We start from the raw sequence: 12,090 nt of genomic DNA on the forward strand, positions 1-12,090 counted from the left end.
GCCCACAGTTACAAGCTTGATAGAAATTCTTGGGGCCTGAAAACCCTTGAATCTTTGGTATGGTGTCACTCAATTTGTTGGAGAACGAAGGCTAAGAGAAGATCATGTGGTCTATACATAGCTTTCAGCATCATTTCAACTATCTCTGGGTCTCTGCAAGTCTAATGGATTAGGCTTGTAGAGTCCTATTCCCATACCTCTTGGATTGAAAGAAAGGCATGCATCGTTGCCCAACCCCATGTGTAAAAAGTGTAATTACAAAGTCACAAGTCATTAAACTTCACCCAGTTATCACTGTATTGAGCCCAATAAATGCATGATTATAAAACAACTAATTCTGGCTAATTCATACCTCCCAGAAAAGTCTTGAATTTGAAGACACTTAAAAGATAAAAAATTTCACCACTTAGTGTGGCAGTTTTTGACTGGTTAATTATCTACCCCATAAATCATGTGCGTCTTATTTCCAATTTGAATTTTCCTGTTTTCATCTTCCAGTCATTGGTTCTCGTGATGCTTTTCTCCACCAGATTAAAAAAAGTATAACATATAGACAGAGGTGTAATGAGCTGTTAATCAGACTATAACCTAGTATTAAGTCAAATGTCTACATACAGTACTTTTATGAAATTCCCTTTATCAACTAAACTTGTAATCCCCTCAAGAATGATATCGAAGTGGTTTGACAAGACTATTCTCTATAAGACCATGTTAATTGGCTTTAATTATACTCCAATCCTTTAATTCTTTTTTCAAATTCCACACCACCTTTTCTTTATTACTGTATTTTAATCACCTACAATATGCCATCAAATAAAACATGGACCTCATTTTGGGAAGGCACAATGTAGGGAGGAGAGAGAGATTTCTCCATTAATGGATGACTATGTAACAGAGAAAGTCCTCTTGGAAAGAGCATCCAGAAAGTGCAGCATTCCAGGAGATAGTCTAGAGCATGGGAGGGGAAAATACAGCCTGTAGGCTGGAGCTGACACACCAGGCAATTTCATCTGGCCCATGGCTGCCCACCACTTAATTTTACCACGCCCAGTCTTAATGCCTCACTCCCACCTTCATTCACAGAAGCATGCAGCTTCAAGGCTGGACTGCTGCTGCCGCTGTTACAGCTGCCGGGGTACCTGCCTGGCTTCCCTGGCATCCAGCAGCTCCTTCTCATTTCCCTGTTGCAGCATTCACACAAGGTGGCAGGGAGGTAAGTGGAGGGGGTGGCAACAGCTGCAACTGGGTGGGGGCAGGGAGCATAGGGCTACGGCTGGCAGGAGCACATGCCTAGGGGGGCAGTGGGAACGTGGAGCTCAGGTGGCAAGGGTGTGAGCATGAGGGAGGGTGGATCGTTTTGGGACCCCCCCACACACACTCCTCCCCATGGTGCACTGCTCCTGCTGCCAGCAACAGTGGCAGCAGCAGCAGGCAGGGGCTCCTAGGGCTCTCGCGGCCCATGCAGGCACTGCTGCCCCGCAGCGCATTGCTCTGGCCAGAGCTGCACGTGGCAGCAAGGAGCGCAGCCAGGCCAGCCTGCCTCTATTGCATGGGACTCCCTGCATCACGTGTTTAGCTCCTAGCACTCACATGCCACCAGAGGAAGCCCCACATGAAGGGGCTGGCTGTCTTCACCACTCCCTGCTGCCATGGAAATAGGGGCCAGGGCTCCTCGCCACTTCCAGCAGCGTCCTGGCAGCAGGCAGTGGGAAAGGCAGCTGACTATTGTGTGGGGCTTCCCCCAGTGGTGCACAAGGGGCAGGAGCTGCACATTCACTTCAGGGAGCCCCAACCAATAGAGGCATACTGGCCTGGCTGCACTCTTTGGTGCCATGTCCAGCTCTGGCCAGAGCTATGCGTTGCTAGGCAGTAGCATCTGTATGGGCCATGAGTGCCCTGAAGACCCCCACCTGCTTCTGCTGCTGCCAGTGGCGGGAGCTGTATGCCATGGGGAAGAGTCTATGCAGGGGTCACCACATCCTTCCTACCCTCTCTGAAACCCCACACACCCACACTGCCCCCACACATACATACACCCCACAACATACCCTATACCCCACTACACACACAGGCACACCCTCTCACAAACTATACGCATTCCCAACCACATCCCACATACAATATACAAAAGTAAGACTTTATTACAAAAATATTTTTATGATGTGTGTTGTATGTATACATGGAGGGGATTGCGTAATAATTTAAAAATAATTAAAATGTTATAGTAGGTGTTTGACTTTTAGTGTATAATTTGTTCTTTTTCTGGTTCAAAGATGACAACTCCCCCCTCCCCCCCCCAAAAAAAAAAAGTAGTGGGAGGCAAGGGAGGGACTTTTGGGGCAAAGGTCTGGGGCTAGGGGGTGGAACTTCAGGTCCCAATGTGGTGATCAGGGAGCAGGGCACCTGTCAAAGAGTGGGGCTACCCTTGTGGCCTTTGACAGCTCATCAAAATTCATTAAGTAGCCCCTCCAGCCATGCTCTAGGTTAGGCCCCAGACCCTTGCAAAGGCATTGCCATTGGCAGGATGGTTATTTCTTAACTGTAAGTAGTTATTTATATAGGTTGCTATCAAGAAAGTATTGTTTCCATATCACAAGCCTCAACAAGATATTACTAACAGCTCACTTGCCCTTAGGCACAAGTTACAGTATTCAGACAACAGTTACAACTGAGAGAGTTTAGAGCAGAAGTTCTCAAACTGTGGTCCGCAGAAAGGTGACCTAAGGCTAAAACTGACAAACATTACACCCGACTTCCCAGAACTTTGTTCAAAAACCAGGCACATCCATCGCATTAAAACGGTAAGACTAGTGATATAAAAATGAGTTGTGTGCTTTGATTTGTAGAACAAAAAGAAGTTTAAGTGACATGCTGCTTGCACAGAAAAATAAATCCATCTTCTCTGCTTAAAATATATACCACAATTTTGGAGGGCTGATATTTGGGAAAAAGGTGTGTGTTGTATGTGAGAAAACTACGGTAGTTTATCCTCAGTCAATATCATACTAACTACTAGATGATGGTGTTGTACATAGACCTTTTTAAAATACTGTTACAGCATTACCACTCATCTCGTCTTCTGAAATTTCCAATATATTTTAAGATTTATGAAAATTGAAACACTAGCAACCACAGATTTCTTCAGCTAATTTTTGTGCAAGTTATCTGGCCTTGCTAATTTAACATTCTCTATGGTTACTAATGGACAGGAAATAACCTCATATGATAATATACATAAACCTTCATTTTCCCTGCAGATAGAACATAAACATTTCCTGAATACTACTTCATCTAGAATTTCTTTTATTTCCTGATATTCTTGAAAGCATCTTTGTACTTACCCCATCTGCCACATTTTTTTCTCCAATTTCTTTAGCTTCACTTTTCAATTACAACACTTTATGACTTCTAAATTTATGTTGCTTACTCCCATTTCCCCCTATACCCCTCCCAATTTTTTCTGTATTACTTTTCAAATGTCCACTTTTGTGTTGTTTCTGAAGCAAGTTAGGCTGCTAGGCAATGGGATCCTTATTTCTGGTTGTGGAATCATGGCTTTCTGACAATCTAATAAAGTCTTCTTTAAGAACTCCCAACAATTCTAATATTGCTGACATTTAAGTTGCTCTCCAGATGGAATCTTCTGAGTTAAGGCCCCATTGCAATGATTGGGAGAGTTCACTATTGTGTCACAGTGGCACAAATGAACAATAAATCATGGCTTAGTGAATACAGGAACAGGTTTATTCAGGAATAAAGATGCAGAAGACAACTTCTTGAAAGAATTGCCTATGCTTTCAGAGCTGGATGGAGACAGAGAAAAAGGCCTCTGAGGACTTGTCTGTCTAGCTTAATTTTTTTTAAGTAGTTGCAAATTAATCCAAAGGAAGTAATACCTATGTAAAGGCAGGTCTTGACATATTCCCAAATATTTGTTCCACATAGTAAACATTTAATCATAAGGGTGAATTTAAAGTCTGTAGCCTGCTATAAGCTAACTGGCAATCTATTAAGTCAGTAAAAAGACTACAGTGTGGCCAAGCCAACAGGGCTACAACACCTTACAGCTGGCCAACATTAGACATCAAGGGCTGGCACAGACAAGGCACGTGCCCCTGCTCTTCTACCATGTATGTTCAGGGACTATAGAGAAGGCTACCAGTTGTTGGCACCGACCACAAACACTGGGCTCATTGTGACACTTAAAAAAAACCCTCAATGATAAATTGTAATTTTAAAGTATTAAGTGATTTGAGTTAATCTCATGGCATATGCTTATGTAGGTATTACAGTTATGCACATATCAGACCTCATATAGACTTTAAAACTTCTGCAATAACCAGAAATTGTTTTTGCAAATATTTCCTATCAGTTCAGGGATAGACCTGCACATATTATCAGGTCAGCACCTCTAATTTTGCCCAAAGAGTCTTTGAATCTCTGAGACACAACATCAAATATCAGAATTTTGCCACCAGCACTGAAAAGGAAATAAATAACCAATAATCATAGCATCTTTTCCCAGAGTCCTGCATTAGTCTTATAATTTAAGACAAGGAACAGACATTACACAAACTGGTTTAAGTGATCAGAAATTGGTTTTAACCTATAAGAGAACAGAAGTTCAGTGCATATAAACCAGTTTCAAAATGCCTAAAACCAGTTTAAGATAAACCTGGTTGAATGAAGTACTAGGCTTAACTGATTTGGGTCATATTGGTTTATGCAATGGCTGTCCTAGATCCCTTCCTGATTTAAATTAAACCAGAGCTCCCCAACAACTCAGATGTTTTGCAGCCTTGAGCTGGTCTGTCTGCTCCAGAGACCAGAGCTGGCTCCACCCCTCTGCTCTCTAGCCAGAGCTCCAGGGGAGACTGCAGGCACAGCAAGGTCTACCTGGCTTCTCTTGCTGCTCAAGCAGGGATCCTCCCCTCCCTCATCTCCCACAGCATGGAGCCCAGCCCCATGGACCCTAGGCATGCCGTATGTTAGCTAATGCTGAGAGGTGTGTGTGTGTCCTATTTCACTGGGATGGGCAAACAGAACAGTGCCCACTTAGGGCTTTTTGGAGCTAATCAACAGGTCAGCTAGTAATGTCCCTCCATTCCTTCCTTAGAAAAACCTGTTTAAGAAGACCTTGAATTAATGAGAGGGGCTTTTGTTTAGTTGATGGGCTGATAAACATTGTGTTATCATCCCCCTGCAGGTTTACAGCCCTGTCAGGTTTGCAGACAGTATGAAGAAGCAGGAGAGAGGGAGACTGAAAAGCTCAGTATCATCAACAGATGTATGCACTGCACACCCCTCCCTTAGCATCACTGCTAGCCAGGGGCTGGGGCCTGGCAACACTCCTGCACCTTGAAGAGCGAGCAGGGAAAAGCTTGGGGCAGGGTGAGGGTTTATACCCCTCCCTAATCAAACATCCTGCCAGGGCCTGGCCACACTCCCCCTCAGCTCAGCACTATTGAAAGGAAAGGAGGGCTGCTCTAGCACACCCCCGTTCCCCTGGCTTCTAGCTTGAGCCACTGCAGGCTTGTGACTGCATTTCTTCAGTCCAGAGGGTATGTCTGTGCTATTGCAAACTGGTTCAACCAAGGCAGGTCAGACTAACCTGCAAAGATTGAAATCAATTCAGGCTCAGGGTTTTTTGAATGTCTGTCCCTAGCCCAAGTGTTGCATTTGAATTCCCCCTATAAACAATCCACAGGAAGATGTTAAGGAGATCAGTGCCTCACCCAAATAAATGCTTATCATCCTACTTCTCTCACGATGGCATTTCAGTCTGCCTGCCTGCCTCTATCAGCATGGAACAAGACGACAATACTCTACAAAGGACAGACTCTGCAGTAGTCTGCGACTATAGACTGCTTTTCAGCAACTTCTATAAATCGATTAGAAAGTGGTATGGGGAGGAGAAAATTAATAAAGTATCCAGAATCTTTTTCTAAACTACCAGTTCTAGGACAGTCTTCTCATTTTAAATCTAGTTGGTGCCACTGTATATAACATGCACTATGTACTCTTTGCAAAGAAGATTGAGAGGCAACATGTAAAATGACATAAAAAAAACTATGTATAGAAAGTGCAAGAAAACATTTTAGAATCTCATTCTATTGGGATCTCATATGATCTTTAGATACAATCAGATTAAATTTACCCCTAGTCAGTGCCATTTTGCAAATGACTTGGTGAAATAATAGCATGTGAAAGCAACAGGAAACACTTTTCATTTCTTCTCTGTCATTTCTTTTATTCCCCCTCTCTTTTTTAGTGCTTGTTGTTTTTATAAACAAGCTGGAATACTTTAGAAAGACAAAAATTAAATATTTATAGCAGAAAGTGTTAAAAATGGCAGACAACATGTAAAGGAACTTGTCCTCCTAGATCTAGAAGGATGATCTTGGCTTTGAGATTCTACCCTTGCCTACATGTACAGGCCTCTCATTGACATCAGCCAACCTATTTCAATATACTCCGTTTCTTCAAGTGACCATTCCAATCACTTGTCAGAGAGTTTAAAGTTAAAGGATCAGTCTGAAAATAATGACTACTGTCAGGCTTTATCTGAAATGTTTACCTGACTCTAAAACATAGGGTAAAATATGTTTGCTTTGGTATCCAAATATAAATTCAAAAAAAACTCACACCCTCAAAAGATAGTTAAGGTGGATACAAGACTCATTTGAGGGAAAAAAAGCAACTTGCTATATATGGTTTTGTTCTTCTAAATGCATTTATAGACTTAAAGATGATCAGTAAAATATTACAGTAATTTGTAGGGGTACAGGTTGTAACGGTGTTGTTCTAAGGACATAGGCAGACAAAAGTTGTTTGGGTAAATCTGATATCTTTTATTATTTATTTGAGTTGGTCTAATAAAAGATATCAGATTTACCCAAAGAACATTGTCTGTCTACAGTATTTTGTAAGCACTTCACTGCAAAATAGCCATTACTTATATCAAAGAACCAATTTGAACTTTTAGTATTACAAATGGTACAGTTCGTAGGTAGAAATGCTTGAGCTGGGAGGATAGTGCTGTAGTAATTTTTAAAAGAAGCAGTTTACTTCCATCCCTGGATTAAAACTAGTGGCTGAATGGTTTAGTCACATGAAGTAATAATTAGTGAATCAGAACAGCATTTTTTTCTGCGCTTGAGTTAACAGCACTGAATATCATCAATTTCCTCCACTATCAATTGCTAAAGAAAGGGGGGAGGGGAAGAAGAGTGGGAGAAAAAAAAAAAAAAAAAAGCTACCCGCAGAAGACATAAATAATTCACAGATTTTAACCTCTCAACTACCTGCAAAGTGTCCTTTGTGGCTCAAATGGTTAGTAGGCTTTGAGCAAGAAATGGTGTTTATCATTTATTTAATACACACTGCCACAGCCCGAGGAAGAAAAGTTTAAAAGTAATGTCAACAGACAAAGGATCATACTCAGAGTCACCCATCTAACCTCATGTTTCTCCCTGAGGCAAAAGCCTATGTGAAATCATTGAGGGCCATTCTATTATTCATGCAAAGAAGTGCCCATCATAAATGCAATATGAAAAGGAGTTGTTCCCTATGAGGGATCTGAAATATCATGTCTAATAACTAGAGGTTTAATTTTAAGATTTCAGAAGTTTTCATTTAAAAGTACCTGAAGCAAAATCTAATGCAGGGAGTGATAAAGGAAGTAATTGGTGTAACAATTTAGAAACCATGTCCTATTTCTGATTTGAAGTACAATAAACTACAGTAACGATAAGAAATAGTACAAGCCACCACTACCACCAAGGCATAAAGACATGTAAAGAACATACTGTCAGCATTAACTCTGAATTTTCTGATTGCTGTTCAGGTGCATTTTCCATTATTATTACGACGTTAAAAAAGGAAGCTTTTAGAAGCTTGGAGAGAAAGATAGAGAAAGAATTATTATAAAAATTTAAGAGACTGACAAAATCATGTCAATTTCCTTGTCAATTTAGCCTTTTGCCATATTGTTCACCTTCTCCTCAGTTTCCACTACACAGTTCTTCTTTTCCATCTCCTACTTTCCTTTCCTCACATGCCTCCAACCTTCATCTCCCTCTTCCCCAGCTTTTAGAGACTTTTATTATTTTTTATTCTCCTATTCTCTCTCCCCTCCCCCTCACCCCTTTTATTCTTTCAGCATGATCCTTTCCCATCAGTCTATATACTTTCTTGCCTCATATTTGACTGACAACTTAAATTTATTCAGGTCTGAGAGACCAGACAACATTAAGGGAGGAGAGAATGAGAGAGAACTGGATTCTTTGGTAGCAGATACTAGTTTTACAATGCTCAGCCAGTGCAAAGTGGCCACAGTCTGGTGGATGACAGCCTGTGGAGAACTTCTCTTGCATAGGTGAAGTCCCTGCTAGCATAACAAGGAAGCTGGCATACTCAGTCCTCCCACTTTTCACAAATTTCACTGTGGGAGGAGGCTGGAGAGAAAAAAAAGGAAGTTTTTAATAGATCATGGATGGAATGATCTTGCAAGCCTATAGAATCTTCTCTTTCTCCGATACAGATTTACAATTCCGTTTTGATTATGTTTAGAATAATAATCGCTATGAGGGAGGAATTAATAGGATGGCTCAGTCACAGTCATGAGCTTAGACTACTTGAAAGAGATGTTTTACTTATACAATTATACTGTTAAATTATCTTTCATTATTGAAACAGCTCCTGAGAGTAGCTGTGGTTAGCAAAGTATTTCTGCTAATTTGCACCCAACTAATATGTGAAAGGTTGATAAAATGTTTTGACAGAATTAACTGGTTCACTTTCCCTCCCACAAATACGACCTGCCTTATCAAAACCAGATTATGCAACTGAAGGTGGGTGGAGCTAGCATTTAGATAAACAGTATTAAGAAAATGAGTTACACAATAACTTTGTTACATAGTAACTTTAGGCACCTTCTGGAGTTCTTAACCCCTGGACTGGATGTACATTAACACCTTTTAGGTGGCTTAAAGCACTCATTATTCTGTTTAACATTATGCCACTCCAGGACAGAATACTCTCTAATCCGCATAGTTTTGCTCGTATTTCATTAATTTATGGCTACTTTCCCACAGCTTTTCCAGCCAAGTTGAAGCCTTCTAGCATCCCAGGAGGAAGCAGGCCCTCCAGAGTCAAGGTGAGCATGGACACAGGAGCACAGCAGAGCCAGGCACAATAAAGGTATTGTGCCCCCCGGGCACATCTAGCAGAGCAAGCACCACAGCCCTGAAGAACCTGGTACTGCTGGGACCAGCTTTCTTCTTAGCAGGAGCAGAGCAAGCTGGTCAGGGCAGGGAGGCACTGCCTCCCCACTGCCACTGGAACTGGCTCTGCTCAGACCAGTTTGCTATGATCCTGCCAGAAGGTCCAGTGGCTGCCAGGAGCTCTGAGGCTGCAGCATTTTCTCTGCCAGGGGGGCAGCAAGCCTATTCTTCTTCTAGCTCCTAGTCCTGTCCCTGCTCACCAAGTCACAGCTGTTCAGGTGAGGGGCAGTCAGAGCAGGTTTTTTGCTTCAATGTACAACTGCTTCAGTAAGCTGAACAGCACTAATCCAATTAAAAATTGTGTGGCTTTCAGCATGAAGTATAAAAAAAACCTCTTATTCAGTTTAAGCTTCAGCTTAATGAAATAGCGAAAGTGTCAATAACTACAGTTCTGAATGAGCAATATTCTTCAAGACCCTGGCTGTTTCATGCAGTGGTGAATTGTATTTTATTTCACTCTTGGGTTGGGCCTCAATAAAGAAATGTTAAATTTAGCAGTCCAAGCAGTCCTTAGTCACTGTGTTGTATTGATAGATTTGAAGTTGAGCAGAAGTAGGAAAAGAGTATACTTCAACAGATGGACAAACAGGAAGAATAGCAAAGAGCCTTAGCAACAGTAGAAAAATATTGTGTTATGTGCAGTTGGCATTTCAGTAATAATCTGGGATAATTCTTTTCTTTCCAGTACTCCCCCTACCCCTTGTACCTAAAAGAGGCTTGCTGATAATCAGGCATCCTGGTTCTCCCCGATTAAAAAAAGAGGCAAATTCTCTGATAAAAATCTGAAAATCCATGACTAAAATAAAAGCCCCACCTAGCTGCCCCACTTCTAGTGCCCCTCAGCCCTCCAGGTACCCCTCACTATCTCCCACAGCCTCCCCAGCCCTGATGGTGCTCCTAACCTTCTCTACAGCCCATGGATGACTGGTGCCTCCTGAGTCAGGAGGAGCACTTGCCCCCCAATGGCCAGTCAGTGACTGGGGGGGGGGGTCCTCCTGTGGCCACTCATGCCAATGCAGAAGCGCCACCACTGGCACTTCAGGCATGCTGCTGGCACTTCTGGGTCAGCACGATTGGGCAGGAGGGGGAACCCCCCCATCAGAACTATCAGCCATACAGGGACCACGGGGATCATTTCTTCCCAGGGCATCACCAAGGCAGAACAGAACTTACAGCAGCAAGGAGATCCCTGCACAGCTCTGCTGTTCCCTGCAGCACCAGTTCACACATGCTGGGCTGTGGAGATACTGGGGGAGAGCAGCAGGGTGGGAGCCCTAGCCTGCAGCAAACAGCCCACAACTGCCCCCACCCCATGCACAGATCTGGGAGTGTCAGTCCTCCTGCCCCCCATGAGTGTGCATGGCAGTAAGGATTCGGCCCTACCCCCACCTCACAAAAAAGCCACCTGCAGCCCCATCCCGCTCCTTGCCAGGGCCCTGCAGCCACACATTATGATTCTAGGCCCTAAGCTCCACACACTGCCTGGCTAGGCAGCAGCTCCAGCCCCACCCAACTCTCCCCACCTCTCGCCCTATGGGGCTCTCAATCCCCCCTCCAGTTTACCTGCTGGAGCTGCTCTCCAGGCTGCCTGGAGCCATGTGCATGTACATGGAGCCCCCTGCCTGCGATTAAAATAATAAAAGGGGCTGGAGAGAGCTGGAGGAGCGCAGTCAGGTAGATGGCACTATGTACATGTACACAGGTACACATGCACATGGCTGGCAGGCAGCCTTCAGAGCAGCTCCCACCATGAATGACGCATGCCCCTAGTGGCTGGGGGCTCACAGTGATGGCAGGAGCACGGCAGCAGTAAGTGGGGAGCTTCCGCAGATGCTGCTGGCACTGTTGGTGGCAGAAGGGGTGGTGAGCGCCAACCAGGGGGCAGAAGCCACCCACAGATGCCACTGGCAGCATGGGCCAGAGGTGATCACTGACTGCCCGCAGATGCCACCAGTGGTGTTGGCAGCATGGGGGTGGGGGTGGCAAGCGCTGACCGCCTGCAGGCACCGCTGACACTGTGGGTGGTGCCTTTTCATAGGGGGTGCTCTGCAATGCTCAGGGGGTGCATGTGCAGCCGCGTGCACCCCTTATGCATTGCCAATGGCTTCAACAGGTAAATGTGGTGTAGGGGAGGGGAACTGAGGCACCACCGTGAGCAAGGGAGAGAGGGAGTTGGGCAGGGACAGGGCTGGGGCTGGGGCTGGGGCTGCTGCAGGGGGTGGATGCAGACTACCCACGGAGGGCTTAGGTTGGGGGGGGGGCAGCAGCTCTATATAGTAGATATTAGGGCTGTGCAAAGCTTTGGGTGCCGATTTGATTCAGAGGAGATTTGGCTTAATTCAGTGGCCAAATCTCCTAATATAAATAGAATCAAGGGACCAATTAAAAGGTCCAAATTGATTTGAAGCTCTTTGAATCGATTCAGAAAAGATTTGGAGAGCTTTGGTGATTCAGGCAGTCCCCACCTACTGCAGCAGGGAGCTGGACCTGGACCCCAAGCTAGCAAGTAGGGGGTGGGAGTGGGGGAAGGGGACCATGGGGGGACCCCTGGCAGGCCCCAACCCCTTTCTGCTCCCCCAGCCTGCCCCAGCTCCAGGCTCTTTTGAGAAAAACAAACAAACAAACAAACAAACAAACAAACAAACAAACAAACACACACACACACCCCCTGCACTTACCATCTCCTGCAGCAGCCTCAGCACTTCCTGGGGCTCATGCAGAGCCCCTTCTCCCATGCAGCATGGGGCAGTGGGGATCGCCTCCTTACCAGGCAGTAGCTGGTGAGTCAGGGCTTCCCCCCCCCCCC

This window comes from Gavialis gangeticus, unplaced genomic scaffold (genome assembly GCF_001723915.1).
Source record: "Gavialis gangeticus isolate Ggan-Ray unplaced genomic scaffold, GavGan_comp1, whole genome shotgun sequence".
In the NCBI taxonomy this organism is placed as follows: Eukaryota; Metazoa; Chordata; order Crocodylia; family Gavialidae; genus Gavialis; species Gavialis gangeticus.